General features: G+C 34.6%; 1 protein-coding gene across 13 annotated transcripts in view; it reads right to left on the bottom strand.

Moving 5' to 3' along the window:
- LOC121867167 (kinesin light chain-like) overlaps positions 1-16,982 on the bottom strand; it is a 120,205-nt gene that overhangs the window by 16,379 nt on the left and 86,844 nt on the right. For 3 of the 13 annotated variants that reach the window (XR_006089095.1, XR_006089097.1, XM_042366937.1), the window contains one exon: positions 15,247-15,316. The exons of the other annotated variants lie outside the window; for them this stretch is intronic. The gene's annotated coding sequence lies outside the window, so the exon portion shown is untranslated. Of the gene's footprint in view, positions 1-15,246; positions 15,317-16,982 lie in introns of those variants that run through there. 13 annotated transcript variants of the gene reach the window in all.

Raw genomic sequence — 16,982 nt, 5'->3', positions numbered from 1 at the left:
TTTAACAATTATTGAACATAATTAAAGGTAAGGAAACTAGTTTTATGCTCGCCAACCAGTTTGTCAACACACCAAACAGGCGTCAGTCTTTGTGTCTTTTCAGTGGAGGTAACATCTTGCTTGAGACTCTCTTCAACTAAACGCTTTTTTTCTGTGTTTGCAAGCAAATTATTGGTCATTTTGAAATTTATTTTACATATTGACAATATATAATGCAGTGCAGTGTTGATTTAAAGAAAATAATCTTGAATTACACCAAGAGAACTAAAATTTTATGGGTGAAATGGCACCATGGGGTGACTTCTCTTCCACCCCCATGCCTTCTCTTCTCCCTTCTCCTCCACCCCCATTCTAATTCCCATCATCATCATCATCCCGGAGCCTTCTATATACACACCTCAAAGTAAGTGTACTTTTCTATCTTTTTTGTTGAATTTAGGCAATTTTCGGTGAGCTGGAACCAATTACCCAAAAACCCATTGAAACAATGGTTTCAGTTAATGAGTTTTCGGTTAACGAGCAACCTTCTAGAATGAATTGTGCTCATTAACCGAGGGACCACTATACATACATTTTTTACTTAGGAACACTCTTGGGAATGGAACCTTTTGTAGCCCAGGGACCCCTGTACAGCCACAAGAAGAATTTTTTGAGGTAAGCTTACTACACCAAGCAGTGGGGGCCTACTACACTGAATAGAGTGGGTTTCCTACACTGAATAGAGTGGGTTTCCTACACTGAATAGAGTGGGTTTCCTACACTGAATAGAGTGGGTTTCCTACACTGAATAGAGTGGGTTTCCTACACTGATAAGAGTGGGTTTCCTACACTGAATAGAGTGGGTTTCCTACACTGAATAGAGTGGGTTTCCTACACAGAATAGAGTGGGTTTCCTCCACTGAACAGTGGCCTACTTAATTTTAAAAGAAAATATTGAATGCCAATTTGATAATGAAGACAAATTCTACAATTAAACAATTAAATTATTCTGACATGGAAGAAGTGAACAAGATTGATGAGGAACTGACCATCAGCTGTGTCTAGAGGGGAGGTTAAAATGCAGTCTAAACCAGTCATCAAATCTGTCAGGATTGACCATCATAAAGCTACCTCACACAGTTCACAAAATCATACTAGCAAAGGCTTTGTATGGCTCAACAGAGTGAAGGTATTGGGTAAGGTTACAATGAAAAAGAAATGTAGTAGTACTGTACAAGTATCTCTCATTGGAAACAAAATGCTCCTCATCTGATGACAAACAGAATCTGATTTTCTCAAAACAAACATGGATAGTACAGTACGGTACATGTACATGAATTTAACAAATTAATGATTTTGAAAATTCTTACCATTACGAAATGTTACAGTACATGTAATACAGGTATTCCGATACTCAGGAAATTTAAATTATACATACATACATACATACATACATACATACATACATACATACATACATACATACATACATACATACATACATACATACATACATACATACATACATACATACATACATACATACATACATACATACATACATACATACATATACATACATACATATATATATATATATATATATATATATATATATATATATATATATATATATATATATATATATATATATATATATATATATATATATACAGTATATACATATCCACACAGTACAGTACAGTACTTAACACAAACCACTTCATGTGTAATTGCTACTATAGTATACAGTACACTGTATTAGTATTACGTATTCCCTGGTATGTATAAATTATATGATATTATTCATGTCCACCACCACCATTTTCAGACAAGTCGTGAAGTAGGGAGTTACTGCAACTAGTCTACTCATGCACATAACAATCAATACTGTACAGCTATAATAATTTTTTGTTCATCATGCACTTTAACAAACTGCCAACACCAGCTCAAAAGAAAAAATAATTATAAAGGCATGTTATAATATTTTCAGAGTGCAGTTCTTGTTAGCTTTTCCAATACAAAGTGTAAGAGTGCAACATTGTCACTGCAGGAGAGTGGCAAATAAATAATCCCCTTTACTATAAGAGGAGGTCTATGACTATCATAATAAAAGACACAGGTAGGGTACTTAAATTTTAAGCTACATAATTTTCAACACTACATATGTTTGGAATGACACAGTGCTGCTTGTAAACCTTAGGAAAAATTTAAGGAAACTCAGTCCCATACATGCTTCACTGCCAGGAAATTTTTTCTACATTGAGAGCTATGTGAAACCTGAAGAACCATCAGTTCAATATATAAATTGTTAAATAACCTTCTACACAACTCAACACATTTTAACAACAGAAGAAACAAGTTTTATTCCAAGTTTTTCTAAATTTGTCAAGTACAGTAAAGCATTACTAGGAACCATTTATAACTGTTTTCTAAACTAACTATGGAACTAAGCAAAAACTGTAGTTGAAAAATGGCTTTCTTATTTTATTGAATAAATGCTTGATTCAATTGCAATATTGGTAAGTGAATGTCAACTTACTAAAATGCATTAATAATTTGTACTATACTACAGATGGAACTACAAGTACAGTAATTTACTCTAAGGTGATGATGACAGCAGTCATGTGGCACCAGTATTACATTAAAAAACTGTGCATTAATCAATGTCAAGATAAAGTAATCATTTTCCATCAAGGAAACATTAATAAAGTGTGAAGAGATTTAAAAAATAAAAAAAATTTAAACATTGAGAAAATTATACAGTATATCTACCTATACATCCCGTAAAAAATTTCCACATGTGGAGTACAGCGTACTGTGCCATGCAGTGCCATTACTGTTCCAACAGCTTATTTACTGCACAGAATTGCTTATCTTTATAGATTAACCACTCGGTAATATGTCTAAATGATGTTGCCGATTCGTTCCTTATGTTTTATATAAATAGTCCTATGCTGGCTCCCTTGACAGAGGATGAATGAAACTGATACAATAAATTATACCAAGATAAAGCCAACAAGGTACGTAAGCAAGGATCTTTCCGTCAAGATTCTTGAAGTCGAGTTCACTAAAAACTTCACAACTCTCCCAAAAAGTTTTCAGAATCTACCTTGAATATTGCAAAACCTTTTTCTATCTACTGCCAATAAAAAATATTCCCCTTTCAGAAGGACATTAAATAAACTGTTGCCCTAAAACATGGGTGGGTGATATAACTGGGTCTACCTTCACTCATTCACTATACTACCTGACAGATACTGCAGAATGTTCTTGTTCCAGAGGACAATAACTTAATTGTTTACATTGCAGCCACCTTGCCCTTGTCCACCAATTTTAAAAGCAACATACAGTGAGTTCTGCTATAACGCGTGTTTTGATAACGCGAATTTGCTCCAACGCGATTTATGAATTCGGAACAATATTTGTATAACGCGAACGCTTGTTTGCTATAACGCGATTTTTGCTTACTATTTCTCCAATTTTGTGGTATTAACTGTGAATATGGTAAAGAAGAATATCTCCAAAAAGCGTTCTGATGATAGAATTCCCGGTGATTATCGTAAAAGAAAGGATATAACACTTGAAGAGAAGCTCGATGTTATCAACCTCAAAATCACCCTTCTCCCCCATCAAGTTACATTCATATTTTTTCAAGGTAAAGTGTTAAATTTACTGTATGATTTCATTATTAGATATGAATGTAACATTTATTTAGACTGTGCTATCCTTTGTGTTAGGCTAACTACTAAATTTTTTCGATTTCGAGTAATCTGCACCTAACCCTATTTTCTCCATAAGCCCTGTTATTTCTATTACGCGATTTTCTATAACACGATATTTTACAAGAACACAATTATCGCGTTATAGCAGAACTACCTGTATCTAAGAATCTGGTTCCCACAACCATATTCCTCCATTACCTATGGTGATAAGTATCTGTTAAACACCACATCACTGTACAACCTATTTCCCACATACTGCATTCTCATTTTATAAGTAGAACATATCTTTACAGTTGCACAATCACTGCATCAATTGAATTCTTTGACAAGGCAACTTAATTGCATTCTCTTTAGCAAACAACGAGGTCATAAACAATCCTTATCAAAATCCTAAAGAAAAACCTTCACTTGGTGTTATAAGACATAACTAACCTCCATATTTTGTGTATTATATCCCATTCAATCCAAAATTTATCAACGTTCAATCAATACTTAAGAACAGAATAACCATGTTTATTTATGTAAACTTACAATAATTGCTGGAAGATTGACATATTTGTTTTTTGCACAAACTTGATGAATTATGTTGTAAAACACTTTCAGCAACTGATTCTCTGGATATTGTTTACTGCACCTTAAATGTTATACAATAATTTTCCAGTGTACGAGGCTAATTTGAGTTAACTGTATCCATTAAAAATCTTCACCAAATGAAATACTGTAGTATACATTTAAAATTTATAATTACAGTACAGTACTGTACACCAATAAATAAATTCTTATTCTATGGGCTGTATTACTTATTGAACAACTGTACAGTATATGGTAGAGATAGGTCCATTTAGATCACTTCTACCCTCATGCTTTCAAACTCCATTATAATATTCTCACATTATTCTATCTTGAGTCCTTACTATATTAAGACAAGCCTTGCTACGTATATCAATTTACAGATATACAGTATATACTGTACATACATGACCCACCCATGTTTTTAGCTTCATGATCCACCAAGGGCTGTAACCCCTTATATTGTTGGCTTCATGATCCACCAAGGGCTGTAACCCCCTATATTGTTGGCTTCATGATCCACCAAGGGCTGTAAACCCTATAGTGTTGGCTTCATGATCCACAAAGGGCTGTAACCCCTTCTACCATATTGTTGGCTTCATGATCCACCACAAGTTGTGACCCCTAGGTTCAAAACCACTGTATTCAATTCTATATATTTTGTTTAAATAATTCATAATAATAATAATAATAATAATCATACAGGAACCAAAATAATGCATAGCAAAACAGCAGAAACCTTGAGCTTGGGAGCTCAAAAGCAGTCAGTTCCACAGACAGAGAATGGAAAGGATAGAAAGCAACCTAGAAAGAAATAAGAAAAATAGAAAGAAAGAAATCAAGGCTAGAAAAAATTAAGAAACCTAGAACGTAAGAAAAAGAAAGAAAATAAGCAGAAAGTTAGAAAGAAAATGAGACAAGATGGAGGAGGAGAATGGGAGAGGGTGGGGGGAGATGATGATGAAACACTTACAGCAGACAATGTGATATTTTGAAGATCCCACTACCAATGCTTTTCTGTGGCTATTTTTGCTCCAAATTTGTGGACTCGTACTGCATATAAAAGGAAGGGGTGCCTTCCATTCTAAAAGTCCCTGGCTTGCAAACCAGGGCAGTTCTCATTCACCCAGCAGTAAATGAGTACCTAAATTTATATCTACACTAAAGAAACACCTTCCATTCTAAAAGTCCCTGGCTTGCAAACCAGGGCAGTTCTCATTCACCCAGCAGTAAATGAGTACCTAAATTTATATCTAAAGAAACAAAGGTCAAGTTTATCCACCTTCACAAGCAGGAAGGGGACCTTACCCAGAAACTAAAAAATTCACATCTTTTGAGAAGTGGTAATGAATCCATTTTTGTTTCTCATTTGGATAGATCATCTGGGAAATAAAGAGTAGACACAGACTGGAGTTGAACTATTTCAATCCTTGATTCAGAAAAGGCCTGACAACTGGGAACAAAGAAAATTTTCTTTCTAACCCCAACTTCATGCATCAGCTAAAACTTTTCTATTCAAGATGCACGTACCGAAACTGTCATCACCGCAAGTTGAGGACTTTTCCAGAAAATTTTGACAATCTTCTTAGTATACAGTAAACATGGTAGTATTAGACTTGCACCACATTTAAAAGAAAATATTCCTATTATTTCACATATGATGTGAAACCCCAGGACTAGCTCCAGTCTACACAGTGACTGTTCAACCTCTACATCTCAACTTCTGGTTCATCCAGGTTATGTAGAGAGTAACCAATTTGTAGATTTCCCAGTTCTTGAGCTATCCAAATTTATGTTCACTGAGATTTTGACATCTTTTTGGGTATTCATTATGTCTGTCCAAAACTATGTTTTACCCCATACTATAGATGGGATGCAGCTGAGTGAATACAACACTCCCCTCCTGTCCTAAGGGTTGCTGGTTCATGCCTGAGGTCCACCCACCTATGAATGGGCACCTAAATTTAAAGTTGGAGAAATTAAGAAAATTGTGTGACGTGCCAGCCTAACTACCTCTTTATGTAACAAGGCTTGGAAATTAGCATGCTTGATCAACAATGCCACCACTGGGCTATCAACAGGTCTATGGGACCTACTGTAATATACAGTACTTAAGAAAACAGAACACTGCATTATATTACATGTGGCTTATTAATGCTTTATTATTTATATTAAAGATAACATTGCCATAAATAATGGTTCCAGTATGCTTATAAACAGCCATGGAAATGTTTCAATATACTGTACCGTAATGGGACTTCCTAGTTAAAGGAATACTCCCCTCTGCATCATGAATCTTATTAGAGGACTTATTGTTATATCTATATCCTGTTTGAGATACATCCTTCCCATTTCGATATGAAATACAAAACTTATGATTGTTTACTCTAAGACAACTTTTGGTCTTTTCAAAAGTTCTCTCTCAATTCACAAAGTAAAGAAGGATTCAAATTTCAACTAAAATAGAAGCTACGACCAATAATAACAGGAGTGGCTTCACAGTACTGTACTCATTAAGTTGTACATTCTTATCAGTACTGTACTTTAATTTCACACGAGTTCATCATGAAGCCTGGAATAAATAAAAATGAAATATACTTATATACTAAAAAGAATCTGAAAATTCCACAAAGAATAACAAATTATCATCCCTACTTAGTACAGTACATATACAACCAATAAAACAGAATTATTGTGAGATGTGTGATGTATGGCAGTGAAACATGGGTAGTTAAGGAGGGTGACCTAATTTAAGCTTGAGTGAGTTGAAGTGACAATGGTGACATGGATGAGTAAAGCTATGTTGAAAGATTGGAAACCCTGGGGATAGAGGGTATCGACAAGGTTTTGCATAGAGGGTGATCGAGATGCCCAAGCATGTGGAGAGAATGGAGAAGACTACATGAGTTTGAATGCGGAGGAGAGCAAGGGGTAGAACAAAAATGATATGGGGAGAGGTTGTGAGGAAAGACCTCAAGAGATAAGTACCCAATGAGTGAGGCTGCAAGGGACCATGTTATGTGAAGATCTGCCATCAGGTAAACACAGGTAACCCACACAAGCTCATAAAATGGTAATGATAATGATGATGAAAATTATGGAGACTATTTTTAAAAAAATCTGACATTATTTACATCTCAAATTGTTTTTAAGTCTTTGAAAATGTATAATATGTAAACTTATTAAATAAAGGTTAAAATTTACATTTAAGTAATTTGCATGTTCACACACTGTAATACGTAATAAAAATATCCTGTACAGTGGAACCTCAATACTGGAGTATGATTGAGACCAAGTAGTGGCAGGACTTAAGAATTTTCTGGTGTTTATGGAGTAAAGTATATAGAGATCCAAACTGCTTCTAAAAAATTGCCTAAATTTATATTGTTTTATGTATCCTGTTTATAAAAAGCATTTAAAAATATCACTGCTGTACACCCATAACTGGGTCGTGGTCTCACAACAACCAGGCAGGACCATGGGCATCTGGTCCACCAGACTACAACAATCAGGCAGGACCATAGGCATCTGGTCCACCAGACAATAACAACCAGACTGGAGCATGGACAACTGCACCACCAGGTAGGAGCATGGAGAATTGCACCACCAGGTAGGAGCATGGACAACTGCACCACCAGGCAGGAGCATGGACAACTGCACCACCAGGCAGGAGCATGGACAACTGCACCACTAGGCAGGAGCATGGACAACTGCACCACTAGGTGGAAGCATGGACAAATGCACCACTAAGCAGGAGCATGGATAACTGCATCACTAGGTGGAAGCATGGACAACTGCACCACCAGGCAGGAGCATGGACAACTGCACCACCAGGCATCAGGGCCGCAATACCAAAAACTACTTTACTTCAAGGTGTTGCCAGCTGTTAGTATTTATGGTAATACAGCGCTGTACACTTGAATTTTGCTGGTTTTTGGAGGATACTGGAATAAAGACTGGAATTATTGAGATTCCACTGTGTAAAACCTTTATGAAAATTACACCACCTTGACCATGGAGAATTCTGCCATTAGTTAACACAATTTAATTAACAATATACATCAATGGTTAGATAAATATACCACCACCTTTACTTGTCCACCACCTGGAAGATGACTGGGGAAAGTGCACTCAATGTAGCAAAGTGTGCAATAAACTACACCCATGGTTCTGAGTTACCTTTCTTCTTAAATAATAAACTATTATAAGCAGTGACTTTAAATTAGAAACTTGTGTAAACTTTAGTAACTTACTTAAATATACATAAATAACACTTATCAAATAATAATACGATGATTATATAAACAACTACCCGGTATTAATATCTTACTAGTAATTACTTTTTTGTACACCATGATAAACCCAGCTCTCAACCATTTATGAATAGTAAGATCCTTCTGACAAAAGCTACATCTCTTTATATTCCATAAAAGAATGTTGTTGGTCTGTGACATATAATCAAGCCACAGAATGAAAGGACAAGCAGTGGAAATAAAAAATCCATTCATAAATATCTGAATTATATCATGAACATGAACATATAAAAACTACTGCCATTTTTTTGGAGGGGGGAATTATGCATGTTTATAATATACTGTACAAACAAAATAATTCGTATTGCAACAACACAAAACTCAGATATTAATGACTAGAAATATTCTTACACTTGTTAAAACAGAGCACTTTGTAAACAAACCCATGAGTAAACGGGATCACACTGAACATGCAAAAAAATTTCACATGCAAAGAAATGAACATGCAATGTCAAACACATTTTACTTGTACCATTACAAATGAAGCAGGTAGAACAAAACCAAATAATAAAATAAACATACACAAGGAATAAAAGCAAACAAAATATCTAGCTCACATGATTTATTTCTGATAAGGTACACAAGTGTCACTATTCAATTTTGTTATGGTAACAAATGAGCATCTTTAATATATTTCCATAAAAGCACGTGTAACATAACTTGCCAAGTTGCTGTGATTATGCTGTTGTAATAAATGACATACACCAAACATATATATCCCAGCACCAAGGAATGAACATGCTTTGAGAGTTTTTGACCAACTATACAAACCTCTGTGCATCTCAACCTGTTACAAGGTCTTCTATGTATCACCCATTTAATGAAGCTTGGGTTTCTTAAATAATAGTAATAATAATATCAATAATAATAAAATAATAAAATAAAATACTTATAATATTAAAGTTGAGTGAGTCTGTAGAGCAATGACCTTGCCAACAAGTTGAGTAAAATATCATACATAAAACTGCAGCTGTATTAAGTACTGAGAGGAACATATCACATACAGCTTGGCCAGAAAAAAATAAAATGTGCATTAAACATAAATACAAAATAATTTATGTGCCCTACTTCTAAGTATTGCTGGAAAATTCACAATGTGTGAGAGCTGAAGCCTTGACGCAAGGAATACAAAATGGCAGCCTTGACCTCCCTAAAGCATAACAATAAATTTAATTCAGCTGCAACAAATACCTTGCAATCATATTATTTTAAGGTCAATATACGGTAGTTAATCCAAATTTTAATATCAACTTTACTGTCATTTACATGATTTCAAGGAATAAATATTAAAAATAATATATTCCATTTTCTTTCTCATTTCAATCTGATCCTCAAATGCATACATAAGGTGCTAATATACAACACCACTGAGAAGAGGGACTGTTCCATTTAGTTTTTTGCATTTACAGGAGTTTGGCTGTGGTATACCGGTGAGACAATGTTACACAACTACTGCATTTACCGAAAAAATATATATATATTTTTTTTTGTGAAATGCAAGAATAATAAACATTATCAGAACAGTATGTCAGATGACAAAATATATGGTTCTGAATTTTAAAGTGAATTTTGCACACTGAAATTTAGAAATGACATTTTAATCTACATACAAATTTTAGTGTTGTCCTGTTATGAAACTTTTGTTGAAAGACAACTGTAATTTCAAACACTGAAGAATGCAAGTGCTCTACTACTGCTGCTAAGGTACACAACTGAAATTGTTAACACGGATTGTCTTTTCAAAATGACTTCGAACAATGGAAATGATAAATAAGAGTTGACCATTTTCCAAATAGTACAGTACTGTATGTCTGTCTATTTTGATTCAGTGCAGTCATGTCATCAAATTCAAAAATATTTTTTTCCACACGCAATATACTGTACATACTGTACTGTATATCTAAGAGGTTACAGTATATAGGAACAGCCCCCTCACTATATCCTGCAAAGTAGCTGACATTATTGTCTATTAAATATATCAACCAGGCACATGGGATTAAAGCTGACCTTTATCTCATACATATACTCTATATATATTTTTTTCAAATCTTTATTTATTTATTTTTTATTTGTTTTTTGCAATTATAAATTTGAGCAGTTTTTCACTGAGAAGGGAGATGGAATATCTAATCCAGGGCCTGGGATGCTGAATTAAAGGCGTGTGCAAGAGTACTATTCCTTTATAGGCTCATAATGCTAAGATGCAAATTTCCTCTGATAGATATTTCATCCCAGTTTCTTTTTGAATTTATGACCAGCATATATTAATATCTCAACCCCTTTGGGACAGCAAACCAAAACTGTGGTATTAACACTGCTGTATGTGGTATTAACACAAGCAACAAATTTTCAGCTTATTGTTACCCTAAGAGGTCATGATAATACTATACACTTTAACAATTCTACAACAAAACCGTATATATTCAACAACAAAATTCTACCTCCAAAGTCTATTTAACTATCTTGTATCAAATCAACAAATATCCTACTTTTAAGTAAAAGAAAATTATGCAAAAAACGGTTGCCAGGAGGCATACTATTAAATATAACGTGTTTCCATCATCATCGTTTTATGGCCATTTTCCACACTTGTGTGGATTAGCAATGGTTACCTGATGGTAGCTCTCTATGCTACATGGTCTCCTGCAGTCTCTCTTGTCAGGTTCTTAACTCTAATGTCACTTCTTACCTTGAGGCCCCCAAAAAACTGCATGAAAACTAATCCATTAAGAGCTAAACTCCTTAACAATGGTATCTATTAATGCCATCACTCAATACATATTGAGTGCGTGTGCGCTCGGACACGCACACACGCTCAGAGTTGAAACTTTACCAATGAAACATACTGCATTGTGGAGGGAACCTTACTTTTGTGCATCATGCCATTATTTCATTACTGTACTGTATATAAATACAAAATGTGTGCTTCCCTTTGGTGTTACCTTGAGCAACATGAGAACTAACCAGAACTTTCAAGTGCTCACAGGAATTGGCTAATGGCTGACAATGATATGCACAAAAGTCCACCAAATAGACATGGGGAATAATTTGGAAAATCTCAAAAAATTGTTTAGGTTGACGAAGCCAAGGGAAGATTCTATAAGAGGCCACCCTCGGACATAGAGCACAGAGGACCAAATGTAATAGATACCGAGATATGATCAATCCTCATCAATCTATTAAAATACATAAACTTTGTATTTTCCATTTATTAATGGTGTTTCTATCCCTGCACTAAGAACTTAAAACCTAACTTACTGACACAATAATCACCTTTTTTTTCCAAGAATAGCCTCTTTTAGCAAGCCTTTGTTTTTAATAATATTTGTGAGTATGATACAAGATTGGCCTATTTTCCCATAATATTGCTTAAGCTTTGTGATAAAGACTGACTGACCGAGGTAAAAGTTATAACATTTTTTATACAGTATTACCCCGCTTTACGCGGTTTCACTTAACGCGATTTCTCATACACGAGGTGCCTCGCCAGAGCCGAACTTTCACTTAACGCGGTTCATCTACTCATATACGCGGGAAGCGGCGCGGGCACGATGCGCACAAGGTCGCCCAGTCATCAAAACATTACCGAGTTCTTCACCCGCCACCCACCACAGCCGGCCCAAGTCAGTGATAGTGATAATTATAGTGAGGATATGGACTTATATGGACTTTGAGGGGTTTGACAAAGAGGCCCTGCAAGCCTCTGTAGTGGATAGTGATACAATTGATACAGGTGAGGGCTAATAATCTGCCCTCTGCCTCGGAACCAACCCCCCCATCCCCGTGTGCCCAGCCATTTTTTCTACTAATGTAAGTGTTAAAAAACCTAATATTATTGATATTTCTCTTAATTATTAATTGTGTGTGCATACCATCATAAAGTTAAGATAATATTTTTACTACAACATAGTTGTGTGTCGTCAAAAAGTGGAGTTTTGGGGTCGGGCCAGTCTCTATTGGAATTAATCCCATATGTTCTGTTGTTCACTTAACGCGGTACCCTGTGGGTTCAATTGACCGCGTAAAGCGGGGTACAACTGTAATCTAGATCCACATGAACAAAATAATTTTGCTGAAGAATTTTGATTAACTGTACAGTAAAGTAAGTACTGTTAATGGTATCTTTCGATAAAACAGACAATAACTAAAACGCTTTGTCTATTGGAAAAATAAAATAAAATCCCAAGGATTATGAGCCTACTACAACCTAATTATAAACTTCCAATCTTGCATAAAGTTTGTATCACAGTATATTTTGAAGACAAATTGGTATTCCCTTTAGTGTAGTCTAAAGAATGTTAGCTAAGAACAAGAATGCACCATTTTTTTTAAAATAACCAGAATTATGAGCTAGATTATCTCCAAACACTATCCTACAGTATCTCCAACAACAATTCATCATTTATGTTACTGGATTGCATATTTGTGAACACTTAAATAATCTTCATATAATAATGTATCAACAAGCACAAAGTTCACTTTTAAAACCTGGAAGCACATTCTTTTATACATTGCATACATTCCAAATTAAACCCTATTTTTATTCCTCACATAATAAGGAATACAGTAGTCTTAACTGAAGTAATTTCCCATGTATACTGTGCCATTCCTGATTTCAACATCAATTACAAGTATTGGAATTTACACTATGGAAATCTGGCCTAATAAAAAAAAATCTTGACTATTTTTTGCTTTATTACCCATCTTTGGCTAACAAGTTAAAAGTAATCTAGCATCACACTGAAAAGTCAATTGAGAAAATAATGGCAACCACAAACTTTAATTTCTTGTCTAACACAACCTCCAAGTTTATTAATTACTTAGTCTAATTCACTGGAATCATAACAAGTCATACTACTGTATGAACTTGGCATATAAAAATTTTGTGAAAAAGGGTAAGTCTATATATTAAATATATGCAAAATAACTTGACTAAATAACATATTTCGGGTAACTAATTAAAGACATTATTTTCTATCGACTCGGATATTGCCATAAGAGGACAATAAAATTTCTCTTACTGAACCTACAATTTAAAGATTGCATAGAAGACGAGAAATATGCAAAAGTGGCCCCTAGACAGACAACAGTAAATTGTTTATGGAAAAGAAAAAAAATCTTTAAAGTTCAAGTAATTAATGCATCTGCGTAAAAATATAGATGACTGGGTTTTTCCCCTGTACACTATAAAATAATGCTGACTACAAATAAATTATATCTCAATACAGCAACAACACACAACAGTGAAACAGACTCTTAGGTGAGGTGAGAGGAGGGCAGGTGGGTGGCGACAACAACCTTGTGTACTGGCAGTAAACTTAACAAAACCCATCATTAATATTGCAGCTATTATTAAAAATAGATAACCTAAGATTTATTTTCAATACATTTGTAGCTTTGCCCTCCTTGTCATTAAAAAATAATGAATGTTGTACTAAATAAGAGGGAAGTTATTAATATCTTCCCTCAAAACTTTTCATACATTAATATCTAAGGTGTCTAATGGGAAATTGGAGATTATGAAACAGAGGACCCATTATTTTTCCATACACAAAAATTACTAGATATTTATTTGAAGATTGAAGCTTAAATTTCTTGCAAACCAGTAACTATTTGGGAACTTGAGGCAAGTGGTGTCAACTTGCCCATTTTTGACATGGAAACTACTATTTCATAACTCACCAATTTTCAATGAATCCCATTTGGAACTAATACAGGAACTGCTGAAAATCATCATTACATCTTAGTTCCTTGTACCCTAAGATATCATGCTTCTTAATTATCTTTTTCTGCCAGAACACAAAGTGTTTTCGACGCTGTGGAGGCTGGCGATTGCTTACCCATACTGAGGCTTTACAAGTCATCATCTAATGGTATCTGGACTTTGAGGCATTTTGAGGATATTCTAATAGACATGCTGCTATTTATTTAAGATGTTTATCAGGTTAGTGAATGGAAGACAGAAAAAAATTACAAATTTGGGATGAGATTCAGAAAAATATATATCTACGTACTATTACTGTAACCTATTATATATCAAAATAAATTTCTAGTGATGATAACAATGAATTATTGAACTCAATTATCAATGAAAGTGGCACTGTTCTGTATATGTTTTATTTTCAACCTATTAAACATTAAACAGCAATGGAACTTCCATCAACACTTTCTTGCCAACTCACTAACTTGTTAAATTAATGCAACAAGTATTTTGATATTTCATGGATGCATATGAGTTGCCCTGTGGCTAGGATGATGCACACTAAGAATGGCCAAAGGTAACACAAGCCTAAAAATTCAAAACCTCTGATGTATCATATCTATGATTAATGGAAATGGATGAATTTAAAAAAATAAAAAAATTGGTCTTACAACAAGCCATAGGCATTTTAAAATTAACCCTCTTGACTTTCAAAAATAAACACATCCCTAAAGTATGATATCCAATGTTCAGGACATTCTTAGGTGAGGCAACTCCCAATACAGCACACTAATTTGTCTAGGGAGAAAGAGGGTAGGGCAGGGGGGGGGGGGTTTCTACACTCTACCAGCCACCAGCCAGCGTCTCTCAAGAGTCCAAGACAGGCGTGGGTTGAGCGCATTCTGCTTGTGCTTCATTCAGGACTGAAAGCCGAAAGCGTGGAAGATTTTTTTAATACCGGTGTGGCGTGCGTCGTCTTGCGATCTTTGTGAAGTGGTAGACCCCATGGGGGAGGGGAAGTTTGGGGGCTGGGGAGAAAGAGAACGCACCTGAGCCATCAGCCTGGGAACGGTGCAAGACTCTATGCCACCTCAGCTCTTTGCCGCTTGGATGCTTAAGTTTGATTATTCCTCAGATGTTAAATAACACTACTGTATTTCAAAAAGGTAATCAATAAAGCTCAACTAAATCTGGCTTAATTTCATTAAGTTACACTTTAAGATTTAAAAATATTAAATTACCTTATATTTGATGATTCCAGATCGAGCATTAGTCCTCAGAACACTTGTATAAGTTTCCACTGCAATAATTACTCTACAAAATCTGAACAAAATTGCGAAAATCTTTCCAATTTAAAATCCTTCTTTTTAGATAACCTAAGTTCTGTATTATAACATATTCTTTCTTTGTCAAGTCATTCTGATTATCTCCCTCTGATCTAGCAATGACAATAAGCCCAGGTGGCACAGAAATCTTTATCCCTATCCCTGTCTGCATACACTGATGGGATACCAGTAAGCCGAGCTGACAGTGAAATTAGATCCCACCACCTCCAACTTAGGGTTTAAGCTCTGCAAGTGAAGGGCAGTGCAAACAGTATGTTTATGCAGAAAGCATAAAAAATTTATCACCAGTAACTTTAAGGGCAGGAACCATGCAATTTTAATTATATAAATATTTTTTAATTACTTTAGTAGTTGTTGCATTTAAATTATAGCTACGAAAAAAAAACTTCAACCAGTTTAACATAACTGATAATCAAGTCTTCTTTCATCATCTGCATATATTTTTCAAACCACACTGAGCTCTCAGTTCACTGGCTCCCTCAGTAATGCCTGACAAACTGGTGACATACTGTATAGTATTTACTAAAGCAAAATAAAATTACATGAAAAAATAATAACATACAAGGAACACAACTATAATGAAAGAAGATAAATTCACAACTCAGCAAGACACAAATAATATGAAACTAAACAAGTGAAAACTTTTACTCATAACTAACAACAATTTTAATTACGGTAATGGCAACTCAAATTTTTTACAAAGATCTATAATACAATCTAATATATTATCAACTACAGATGAGCAAGAATTACTTATATTACTCTATTAGCCTTAGGATGGTTTAACTTACAAAAATGCAAGAATCAAGAGATACTACAGTATGTGTAACAACCCAAACTTGATAAAATATACAAGTCTCTTGCTTAAGTGGAAATGTATGATCAAAGAAAATAGAAAATAATGCTTTTTAAAATATTTGTAAAAAGCTTATAAAGAAAAAGCTGCCTTTAACCTCACAATACCTGTATACCAATTAATGCAATTATGCAAGCACTGCCAAAAGCAATCAGTAGGTATTATGTTATTAAACCGTAATACAAATTATATAATTTTTGTTACCAGGGCTAACATTAATACTGTCTGCTCTAAATGCATTTCTGTTAATAAGCTGTACTTGCACGGTGGTATCTCTAACAGTAAGAATGAACCTTGTTAATAAGTTACACCCAACTAACTCCATGTGGCCTGAATATCAAGACAATCTCACACAAGACTTGACAGCAGTGACCTCTTAGCCATGGTACTGTATTTCCTAACTGAGATTCCATATTAAGCAATGACATTGTGACAAGAGATGTAATTAATGGGAAATAGACAAACATACTTTTGGGAGAAGTGGGTAAGAAA

Source organism: Homarus americanus, unplaced genomic scaffold (assembly GCF_018991925.1).
Source record: "Homarus americanus isolate GMGI-L3 unplaced genomic scaffold, GMGI_Hamer_2.0 scaffold6317, whole genome shotgun sequence".
Taxonomy (NCBI): domain Eukaryota; kingdom Metazoa; phylum Arthropoda; class Malacostraca; order Decapoda; family Nephropidae; genus Homarus; species Homarus americanus.
Note: the sequence above shows the minus strand (reverse complement) of the source record. Positions and strands in the feature narration are given on the sequence as shown.